This window comes from Oncorhynchus masou, chromosome 1, assembly GCF_036934945.1.
Source record: "Oncorhynchus masou masou isolate Uvic2021 chromosome 1, UVic_Omas_1.1, whole genome shotgun sequence".
Lineage (NCBI taxonomy): Eukaryota > Metazoa > Chordata > Actinopteri > Salmoniformes > Salmonidae > Oncorhynchus > Oncorhynchus masou.
This window is the reverse complement of record NC_088212.1, coordinates 9,299,954-9,312,453: the sequence shown is the minus strand read 5'-3', so window position 1 is coordinate 9,312,453 and position 12,500 is coordinate 9,299,954. Positions and strand designations below refer to the sequence as shown.

The following is a 12,500-nucleotide window of genomic DNA, read 5'->3' as shown; positions in this document are numbered from 1 at the left end:
TATTTATTTTTTATTCTTCAAGCTCTGTCAAATTGGTTGTTGATCATTGCTCGACAGCCATTTTCAGGTCATAACTGTAACTCGGCGGCTCAGGAACATTCAATGTCATCTTGGTACGCAACTCCAGTGTATATTTGGCCTTGTGTTTAAGGTTATTGTCCGGCTGAAAGGTGAATTTGTCTCCCAGTGTCTGTTGGACAGCAGACTGAACCAGGTGTTCTCTAGGATTTGTACCTGTACTTAGTTCTGTTCCATTTCTTTTCATCCTACAACAACTCGTATGACATCATGCAGCCACCACCATGCTTGAAAATATGAAGAGTGGTACTCAGTGATATGTTGTGTTGGATTTGCCCCAAACATAACGCTTTGTATTCAGGACATAACACTTTGTATTCAGTTTAGTTTCAACTTTATTTCTTTGCCATATTTCCCCCAGTTTTAATTGAGTGTCTTATTGCAATCAGGATGCATGTTTTGGAATAGCTTCCTACTTTTCACTCTGTCATTTACTACCTCATTTGCACACACTGTATATAGACTTTTTCTACTCTATTATTTATTGTATGTTTGTTTATTTGTTATTTGTTTATTATTTGTGTCGCACTGCTTTGCTTTATCTTGGCCAGGTCGCTTGTTCTCCACTAGCCTACCTGGTTAAATAAAGGTGAAATTTTAAAAAAGCATACAAAAAATAGTTTTGTAGTAACTGCAATACTTTTTTTTACCCATCTACCAATAGGTGCCTGTCTTTGTGAAGAATTGGAAATCCTCCCTTGTCTTTGTGGTTGAATCCGTGTTTGGGACCTTACAGAGATGATGTGTGGGGTACAGAGATGATGTAGTCATTAAAAAATCACGTTAAACATTATTATTGCACACAGAGTAGGTCCGTGCAACTTATGTGACTTGTTGAAGCAACACTCCTGATCGTATTGCCATTACAAAGGAGTTGAATACTTATTGACTCAAGGCATTTCATTTTTAATTCATTTGTAAAAATGCTCATAACATAATTCCACTTTGACATTATGGGGTCTTGTGTGTAGGCCAGTGACGCCACATCTAAATGTAATCCATTTTAGATTCAAAGGGCTGTGAATACTTTCTGAAGGGACTGTATGGAAATCCTGGATATCTGATGCTGTGTATTGGCCAATGAGAGGTTTTGAAACCACCGGTCGGCCATCTTGTCACTCCCTCGTAGGAGCAATCCTCCATAGTAATGAATGGAATTATTTCAATAAAATGTCCAAGGACAAATTTAAAAAAACTTTTCCTGTTGAAAAGCGATATCCCAAGTAGAGTAAAAGTAAAGTACACACACTGAACAATAAAAAAAATATGTTTGGAGCAAAATAGTGTTGTTGTTTTTTTGTTTTTTTTTGACACAACTACAAACTTCAAGGAGCAGGGCATTCAAAGAGTTGGTCTGACGGGGGTTTGTGATGTCATCTGCCTACCCCCTTGCTCTAGCAACAAAAGAGGAGCATTAGAGAACCAAAGAGGTTTAGGCCCCTCCCCCCTTGCTCTAGCAACAAAAGAGGAGCATTAGAGAACCAAAGAGGTTTAGGCCCCTCCCCCCTTGCTCTAGCAACAATAGAGGAGCATTGGAGAACCAAAGAGGATTAGGCCCCTCCCCCTTGCTCTAGCAACAATAGAGGAGCATTGGAGAACCAAAGAGGATTAGGCCCCTCCCCCCTTTCTCTAGCAACAATAGAGGAGCATTGGAGAACCAAAGGGGATTAGGCCCCTCCCCCTTGCTCTAGCAATAATAGAGCAGCACTGGAGAACCAAAGAGGTTAGGCCCCTCCCCCCTTGCTCTAGCAACAATAGAGGAGCATTGGAGAACCAAAGAGGATTAGGCCCCTCCCACCTGCACCATGTCATGACTAACCTGGACCACCTATTGAGATGTGCCTTTTATTAAGTAAATCAGGTGTTAAATGAGGTGAGAAGTAGACTGGAGTGTCACTTTAAGTATGTTGTTGTTGTATCATTAATACTTTGTGTTTTGTTGTTGCAGTGGGGACAGTATCATTAATACTGTAAGGAAAATGTTTTTAGATATTTTAGTTCTATTTTTTCTCACATAATGTAATTTAAAAGTATGCATTGTAATAGAATAAACATGTCAAAAATGAATGCAGATATCAATGAATAATACATTCTATAACTTACAAAATCTTTTTTTTACAATGGAGGAGGAGTACCACGCTGGCTACGCTGTGGCTTCAATACAGCGAACAAATGACCCAACTACAGTGCTTTGTATTGTACACACTGTCACAGCGTCTCACCATGTGGCTGCATGTGCCCCAACTCCATCACCTCACAGTATAATTGTTTATTTAAGGATCGGGCCCCTTTTTTTCAGTTTTCGCCTTAAAATGACATTAGAGGTCGACTGATTATGATTTTTCAACGCTGATACCGATTATTACAACAATAGTGAATGAACACTTATTTTAACTTAATATAATACATCAGTCAAATTAATTTAGCCTCAAGTAAATAATGAAACATGTTCAATTTGGTTTAAATAATGCAAAAACAAAGTGTTGGAGAAGAAAGTAAAAGTGCAATATGTGCCATGTAAGAAAGCTAACGTTTCAGTTCCTTGCTCAGAACATGAGAACATATGAAAGCTGGTGGTTCCTTTCAACATGAGTCTTCAATATTCCCAGGTAAGAAGTTTTAGGTTGTAGTTATTATAGGAATTATAGGACTATTTCCCTCTATACCATTTGTATTTAATTAACCTTTGACTATTGGATGTTCTTATAGGCACTTTAGTATTGCCAGTGTAACAGTAAAGCTTCCGTCCCTCTCTCCCTGGGCTCGAACCAGCGAGTGACGTTTGAAACGCTATTAGCGCGCTAACTAGCTAGCCATTTCACTTCGGTTACACCAGCCTCATCTCGGGAATTGATAGGCTTGAAGTCATAAACAGCGCAATGCTTGACGCACAACGAATAGCTGCTGGCAAAACGCACAAAAGTGCTCTTTGAATGAATGTTTACGCGCCTGCTTCTGCCTACCACCGCTCAGTCAGATACTTAGATACTTGTATGCTTGTATGCTCAGTCAGATTATATGCAACGCAGGACACGCTAGATAATATCTATTAATATCATCAACCATGTGTAGTTAACTAGTGATTATGATTGATTGTTTTTTATAAGATAAGTTTAATGCTAGCTAGCAACTTACCTTGGCTTACTGCATTCACTTAATTAACTCCTTGTGGAGTGCAAAGAGAGAAAGCAAACACTTTGAAGTTTGTGAAAATGTGAAATTAATGTAGGAGAATATAACACATTAGATCTGGTAAAAGATAACACATAGGAAAAAAACAAGCATTTTTGAAATGCAAGAGAATATATGACTTAGGAATCTAGGCAAAATTTAGATTTTTGCCGCTAGATGGCAGCAGTGTATGTGCAAAGTTTTAGACTGATCCAATGAACCATTGCATATATGTTCAAAATGTTGTATCACGAATGCTCATATGTGCCTAATTGGTTAATTGATACATTTTCAAGCACATAACTGTGAACTCTCCTCAAACAGTAGCATGGTATTATTTCACTGTAATAGCTAAAAGCTTTCTGCCCATATCATATATGTCTATGTCCTGGGAAATATTCTTGTTACTAACAACATCATGCTAATCACATTAGCCTACATTAGCTGAACCGTCCCGCGGGGGGACACCGATCCTGTAGAGGTTCTATGTAAAGAACTAGAGGTATTCGCCAAACGTGGCTTTATGGAACAGGCTCTCAAAATAGCCCCAGGATGTGATTGGTCGGCTGGTCGGTTCCACTGGCAGGTTGTGTATAGTATGTGTACCTCAGTACCAGCCCCATCCCCCTCGAGGGACCTCTCCATTGGGGAAGTGACGGTAATTAAGCTGTCCTCTATGTGGCTCCTTGTGCAAATCCAGCCTCCTCGGAGGACTGGAGGACTGGGCTTCCTGGCACTGCAATCGGAAGCGTGTCCTGCTGTTCCCCATCCAGTGTCAGGTGTTTCAAGATTTCCTTGTCCCTTCGTCTCGGAGGACCCGGACTCTGGGGTGGACGTCACTCGGCCTCGTCTTTGCTAATTGTGCTTCTCATCATGCAAATCAAATGTAACCTTGAGTACTGCGGGCTCCAACTCGGTTCATTTCTGTAGTTTGGTCTTGGGAGAAGTGCTTCATTGCATGGACTCCAAATAGGTTCCTTCCTTTTTACTTCACATTTTGGGAAGTAAAAAGTCTCTTTTTTCCATTCATGGCGTCGAGAGTATCCTTTTGACCTAGTTTAGCTGAAGAAAGAAAGGGCTTTGGGTTTGGTGACAGTACTTTTTGTTTGTACAATTCCGTAGAAACATCTGTTCCATATTTTCCCATCTGTTATTGTCCCTTATTGTAGTAATGTTGATGTCGAATGCAGGAATGTTTGAACAAATTCAACTGCATTTATTTACTCAATCCAGTGATACTGTGTAGATGTCTTTGACATGAGGACTTGTGCAAGACATTAATGCTGAATGTAATTCACAACAGTTAAAAGCTCAAATGCCTCAGTCATTTGCATATTTCTTTAAGCAGGAATTTACCAAACACGAGTAGCTATCTATTTGATGATATTAGAAATCCTTCAGAAAACAAATGAATAACTGTAATCATTGCATTGATCCAACTGCATTTCAAATTGCCTGCCTTATTCCCTTGTCTAGTGCTGTCTAAAAGTCACATCTGTCATTGGTTTTCCCCTCATCTCTGGAGAGAGACGATATTTGTTGTTTCCAGAGACGATTCCATTGATTTAACAGGTGCAGCTCCGTTCCTCCCCTATGTCCTATGTTCTCTCCAGCTGCCTAACAGCCCTCGTCTCTTTCTCTCTCTTCTCTCTCTTGTCCTACTCTGTTTCCTGTCTAAGTAGTTCACCTATCCATCCCTTCCTTCATGTACTTACACACAGACACGCATGCAGTGCCACACGCAGGCATACGTAGACACACACACACACACACACACACACACACACACACACACACACACACACACACACACACACACACACACACACACACACACACACACACACACACACACACACACACACACGGATGTGCACACACACGGAAGTGCACACACACATACGTTGGCAGGCATGTGCACACACACACAACATTATCATGTAACAGAATGTTTTTTGGTCCATGTGACAGGGTTTCTAGTGGTTGGTAGAGAGGAAAAGGATTAGTACATCATTGGGAGTGTGGCGTCTTTGACCTGCAAGATAGTTCTAGTAGTTACCTGGTTCCACGTTTATGGCTGTTTCACAGCTCAATTTAAGAAGCATACATTATTGTCCAGTATTAACTTGCAGAGAACGGAAACTTGTCTTTATGTAACCCTTGAGGGGTTGGAAGTAATGGGTCAGGTCCAGTGCAGTACCCCTGGATCCATTTCAGAGGGTTAAGTTCCTTGCTCAAAGGCACATTGGCAGGTGATGGTGTTAAGGATGATGCCGGCTCACTCTGCACCAGAATCCCCCATAGCTGCTATTGGAAACGGCAACCTCCGAGTTGCTGGCCTGATTCTCATCCGCTAAGCAACTTGCCACCATTGTGGCATCAGTTTGTCCCAGTTTGGGTCAGTCCCAGTTAGGGTCAGTCCCAGGTAGGGTCAGTCCCAGTTAGGGTCAGTCCCAGTTAGGGTCAGTCCCAGGTAGGGTCAGTCCCAGGTAGGGTCAGTCCCAATGAGGGTCAGTCCCAGGTAGGGTCAGTCCCAGTTAGGGTCAGACCTAGTTAGTGTCAGTCCCAGTTAGGGTCAGTCCCAGTTAGGGTCAGTCCCAGGTAGGGTCAGTCCCAGTTAGGGTCAGTCTCAGGTAGGGTCAGTCCCAGTTAGGGTCAGTCCCAGGTAGGGTCAGTCCCAGTTAGAGTCAGTCCCAGTTAGGGTCAGTCCCAGTTAGGGTCAGTCCCAGGTAGGGTCAGTCCCAGTTAGGGTCAGTCCCAGGTAAGGTCAGTCCCAGGTAGGGTCAGTCCCAGGTAGGGTCAGTCTCAGGTAGGGTCAGTCCCAGTTAGAGTCAGTCCCAGTTAGGGTCTGTCCCAGTTAGGGTCAGTCCCAGGTAGGGTCAGTCCCAGTTAGGGCTACCTCTCTCTGGTTGTCTTGTTGTGGCAGCCCCCATCAGCTCTGTTTTACTTGATGCTGGTCTGATTAAGTGTTCCAGGCTACCCATTAGCTTCTACACGCAAAGACCAATTTCCCTGCACCCACCTCTCAATCATGGCCCAGATGCGTCACACGCCTCCCCACCAATGCACTCGGGACTAATTATCATGCAGGTGCGTTGCCTGATATTTACTTGGGCTAGGGAGGTGCTAACGAGCATTTGTTTTGGATTGTCTCACACACATCCAAAACTCAGACACGCTATATATATATATATACACACACACACACACACACACACACACACACACACACACACACACACACACACCCTCTGCTAGGCAGAGTGTTTTTTTTATTTTTTTTAAAGCAGGTTCTTCCGATCTTGTTTAGTCTCTTCTTCTTGTGTAGGGGGATGTGGCTTGCTTTGTTCCCACTTGTAATAAAGGATCCAGGTCGCTATACAACACTATTGTTTTGGGTCAAATCATACAGGGTGTAGATATACAGTACACTGACCTTTCTTTGGTAATATGTGTAATATGTGTAATATTTCGGCCTTGACTAATGCTCAGTGCAGTTTTACTTAACACAAGTCTTCTCAGAGCAGAGCATCTTCACAAGGGATAGAATTCATTTGATTGGCTTTTTAAACTACTGTATTATCTCATGGAAACTCTAGCATGTGAAAAGTGCCTGTGTACTGTACTGTCGACTTTGCCAATTGATTTTTAATTTTTTAATTTTACCTTTATTTAACCAGGCAAGTCAGTTAAGAACAAATTCTTATTTTCAATGACGGCCTGGGAACAGTGGGTTAACTGCCTGTTCAAGGGCAGAACGACAGATTTGTACCTTGTCAGCTCGGGGGTTTGAACTCACAACCTTTCGGTTACTAGTCCAACGCTCTAACCACTGTGTGTGTTTTGGTCGGTGTTTATGGCCCGTGTTGAAAGCGTCCAAGTCAAACATCAGTTGGTAGTTTCAATGGGGAGCCAGATGGAGAAATGTCTGAACCAAGAGGGTTAAACAACCCCAGGGGAATAGAGAGATGTCTGAACCAAGAGGGTTAAACAACCCCAGGGGAATGGAGAGATGTCTGAACCAAGAGGGTTAAACAACCCCAGGGGAATGGAGAGATGTCTGAACCAAGAGGGTTAAACAACCCCAGGGGAATGGAGAGATGTCTGAACCAAGAGGGTTAAACAACCCCAATGTCTGAACCAAGAGGGTTAAACAACCCCAGGGGAATGGAGAGATGTCTGAACCAAAGGGTTAAACAACCCCAGGGGAATGGAGAGATGTCTGAACCAAGAGGGTTAAACAACCCCAGGGGAATGGAGAGATGTCTGAACCAAGAGGGTTAAACAACCCCAGGGGAATGGAGAGATGTCTGAACCAAGAGGGTTAAACAACCCCAGGGGAATGGAGAGATGTCTGAACCAAGAGGGTTAAACAACCCCAGATGTCTGAACCAAGAGGGTTAAACAACCCCAGGGGAATGGAGAGATGTCTGAACCAAGAGGGTTAAACAACCCCAGGGGAATGGAGAGATGTCTGAACCAAGAGGGTTAAACAACCCCAGGGGAATGGAGAGATGTCTGAACCAAGAGGGTTAAACAACCCCAGGGGAATGGAGAGATGTCTGAACCAAGAGGGTTAAACAACCCCAGGGGAATGGAGAGATGCCTGAACCAAGAAGGTTAAACAACCCCAGGGGAATGGAGAGATGTGAACCTGAACAACCCCAGGGGAATGGAGAGATGCCTGAACCAAGAGGGTTAAACAACCCCAGGGGAATGGAGAGATGTCTGAACCAAGAGGGTTAAACAACCCCAGGGGAATGGAGAGATGTCTGAACCAAGAGGGTTAAACAACCCCAGGGGAATGGAGAGATGTCTGAACCAAGAGGGTTAAACAACCCCAGGGGAATGGAGAGATGTCTGAACCAAGAGGGTTAAACAACCCAGGGGAATGGAGAGATGTCTGAACCAAGAGGGTTAAACAACCCCAGGGGAATGGAGAGATGTCTGAACCAAGAGGGTTAAACAACCCCAGGGGAATGGAGAGATGTCTGAACCAAGAGGGTTAAACAACCCCAGGGGAATGGAGAGATGTCTGAACCAAGAGGGTTAAACAACCCCAGGGGAATGGAGAGATGTCTGAACCAAGAGGGTTAAACAACCCCAGGGGAATGGAGAAATGTCTGAACCAAGAGGGTTAAACAACTCCAAGCCAACTTTCTGTTCACTACATCCTGACTATTCTCCCAGTCCATGTCGCTGCCAGGTTTTCCAAGATGTGACGCTTGGCATTCAGGCCAAAGAGTACAATCTTGGTTTCACATGGTCTGGGAGTCTTTAGGTGCCTTTTGGCCAACTCCAAGCGGGCTGTCATGTGCCTTTTACTGAGGAGTGGCTTCCATCTGGCCACTCTACCATAAAGGCCTGATTGGTGGAGTGCTGCAGAGATGGTTGTCCTTCTGGAAGGGTGTCCCATCTTCCACAGAGGAACTCTGGAGCTCTGTCAGAGTGACCATCAGGTTCTTGGTCACCTACCTGACAAGGCCCTTCCCCCCCCCATTATATGTGGCTGCTAGTTTTTGTTTTGCGGGTGATCAGGGTTGTATTCATTCTACAGATTCTGTTTTTTAAACGGAAGCAAATAAAATGAAACGGGGATAAACATACCCAAATATTTCCAATAGAAACTAATTTGCAACTGTTGGACTAATGTTTGCCACCTAGATCACCTAGATGCTGGCACATGTATGCAAGGTGGTATTGAATGTGTCACAATCAGTCACCTTGATTACTGAAATGTATTTCAACCTGCGCACCTACATTACAAACTTTCATTCATAGGCTAGGTTGTAGCAAACCCATTGTGTATAGGGAAAATCGGAGTATCATGTAGTAGCCTCAACCTGTTACCTCACTGTTACATTGAACTGGGTGAATGGAATATGAATGACAGTCATCCAATATGCTGTAATAGAAATAAGGCCATGCTCATAAAAAAAAAAATCATCCTCCCTCATTTTAAATGGTACCAACCTCCACTGACCTAGATTATAATTTCAGCAGATTATAATTTTTTGATTGGGACCACGCCATCGTGTTGTCGCGTGGGGGGGTGGGACTAGTCTAGATATATCAATCATGGGGGGGGGGGACACACACACACACTAGTCTAGATATATCAATCATGGTCAGATGTTTGTTTTCACTGAATCTCCCCTTCCATATTTGGTAACATTTAGGCTGGGGAAATGTTAGCTAAAGTCCGTGTGATTTTGTTTCACTGAATGTCTGTCTGGTTATTTGGCTAATTGATCCTTGGCTGGACAAGTGGAAGTGTTAGCTCATGTATTCGTTTTCTCATCTATCACTGATCAGAAATAGTGCTGTAACATTTCCCTCGCTTCTCTGCGCTCTCTCGTCTTGATGTCTGGAAGAGAGCTTCGATAGAGAATGTGTGCTCAATACACGGTATGAGAGTACATATGAATATATTTTTTAAGCAGAGTTGGTCTTTGTTAAGACACCTTGATATTTAAACAATTTATTTTCTTCATCCCCCGTTATTCATGAGCTGATCTGCTATCTATCTGTATAATCATAAACTGAATTTTGCCAAATAGGAGATATTCTTTCATTCGTTCGAGGGAAGCTTAGAAACTTTAGTCATTTGTCTTTTGTTTAAACTGCCGTTACGAAGTTTGTATGATTCGACAACGCAATAGCCTACTCGGAGGGCCGATCTGCACGTCCTGAGCGTGCTGTTTCAAGATAGCCTAGACCTACTGCTGGAATGTGCTGAAAAACCTCAGGAACATGATAACTGTCTGAATTTATGAACAGCCTGTTTCACAATTCACAACAATGTTGTTCATTACTAAATATCACTTCCTGTCAAATCTTTACATAGTGGCTCGTTACTAAATATCACTTCCTGCGAAATCTTTACATAGTGGCTCGTTACTAAATATCACTTCCTGTGAAATCTTTACATAGTGGCCCGTTACTAAATATCACTTCCTGTGAAATGTTTACATAGTGGCTCGTTACTAAATATCACTTCCTGCGAAATCTTTACATAGTGGCTCGTTACTAAATATCACTTCCTGTCAAATCTTTACATAGTGGCTCGTTACTAAATATCACTTCCTGTGAAATCTTTACATAGTGGCTCATTACTAAATATCACTTCCTGTCAAATCTTTACATAGTGGCTCGTTACTAAATATCACTTCCTGCGAAATCTTTACATAGTGGCTCATTACTAAATATCACTTCCTGTGAAATATTTACATAGTGGCTCATTACTAAATATCAGTTTCACTTCCTGTGAAATCTTTACATAGTGGCTCATTACTAAATATCACTTCCTGTGAAATATTTACATAGTGGCTCATTACTAAATATCAGTTTCACTTCCTGTGAAATCTTTACATAGTGGCTCATTACTAAATATCACTTCCTGTGAAATCTTTACATAGTGGCTCATTACTAAATATCACTTCCTGTGAAATATTTACATGGTGGCTCATTACTAAATATCAGTTTCACTTCCTGTGAAATCTTTACATAGTGGCTCATTACTAAATATCACTTCCTGTGAAATCTTTACATAGTGGCTCATTACTAAATATCACTTCCTGTGAAATATTTACATGGTGGCTCATTACTAAATATCAGTTTCACTTCCTGTGAAATCTTTACATAGTGGCTCATTACTAAATATCACTTCCTGTGAAATATTTACATAGTGGCTCATTACTAAATATCAGTTTCACTTCCTGTGAAATCTTTACATAGTGGCTCATTACTAAATATCAGTTTCACTTCCTGTGAAATCTTTACATAGTGGCTCATTACTAAATATCAGTTTCACTTCCTGTGAAATCTTTACATAGTGGCTCATTACTAAATATCACTTCCTGTGAAATCTTTACATAGTGGCACAGCCAAGCCAGAAATGTGGCACAGTTACAATCTTATTTTTGGAGAACCCTGGCATAGTGGCTATGTGTTGGTTTTAAACGCTTTAAATGTGCACTCCCTATTTTTGATGGTATTTCCCGTGACTCTGGATAAATATGAATTATTCCTGCTTTTGAAACTTGGTAGATCCCTAAGACACACACATTAGCCAATATACTGGCTAATACACACACACACACACACACACACACACACACACACACACACACACACACACACACACACACACACACACACACAAGCACAAGACACACAAAAGACACACAAGTCACACAAAAGACACACACACGGGCATGTTGTCTTTGCTCGTCAGATCAAGCGGTGTGTGCAGCATTATTTGGTGAGGGGTTGAGGCCTGTGTGTGTTGGGAGCGCTGGGGGACAGGGCTACTCTACCAGATGATGCCAGGAGTGGAGCTATTTTCCTCTTTAATTATCGTCACGGTGCCAGTTGTACAGGAGAGAACCAGATGGTTCCCCATGCATGAAATGAGGATCTGAGCGCAGGCCTGGACGCGTCATCCACACACACACCATGCATGGAGAGGCATCAGATCCCTTCACTGACTGAAGCTCTCTCTCCCTTCCCAAGGCTGGTCACACAGAAAAACTCCTGTCGCCAACTCACATTTAGTCGTGGATGTGCTCTTTGGTGATGGTGCGCTGGTGCAGCACAGTTTTATGAGCCCCCAAAACAACAAACAAAATCTCCGTCAGCCTAAAGATGGAGGAGGAGGGAGGAGACATATACATCCTCCTAAAAAACAATTGTTGCCATGGGCAATTCATTTGATTTGAATTGATGTTGGGATTAAAACAAAATTGTTTTCTAGTCAAACGTTTTCTAGAGTGTCGCTGCACAACTATTTTCAGGTCTCTCCAGAGATGTTCGATCGGGTTCAAGTCCGGGCTCTGGCTGGGCCACTCAAGACCATTCAGAGACTTTTCCCGAAGCTACTCCAGCATTGACTTGGCTGTGTACTTGGGCTCGTTGTCCTGTTGGAAGGTGAAGCTTCACCCCAGTCTGAGGTCCTGAGTGCTCTGGAGCAGTTTTTTATCAAGGATTTTTCTTTACTTTGCTCCGTTCATGTTTCCCTTGATCCTAATTTGTCTCCCAGTCCATGCCGCTGAAAAAAATCCCTACTGCATGATGCTGCCACCACCATGCTTCACCGTAGGGATGGTGCCAGGTTTCCTCAAGACATGACACTTGGCATTCAGGCCAAAGAGTTCAATCTTAGTTTCATCAGACCAGAGAATCTTGTTTCTCATGGACTGAGAGTCTTTAGGGGCGTTTTGGCCAACTCCAAGCGGGCTGTCCTGTGCCTT

At 42.8% G+C, this 12,500-nt stretch overlaps 1 protein-coding gene across 1 annotated transcript in view; it reads left to right on the top strand.

The window, feature by feature from the left end:
- Positions 1–12,500, top strand: part of si:dkey-215k6.1 (transmembrane protein 132C) — a 469,509-nt gene that overhangs the window by 254,861 nt on the left and 202,148 nt on the right. The window lies entirely within an intron of this gene.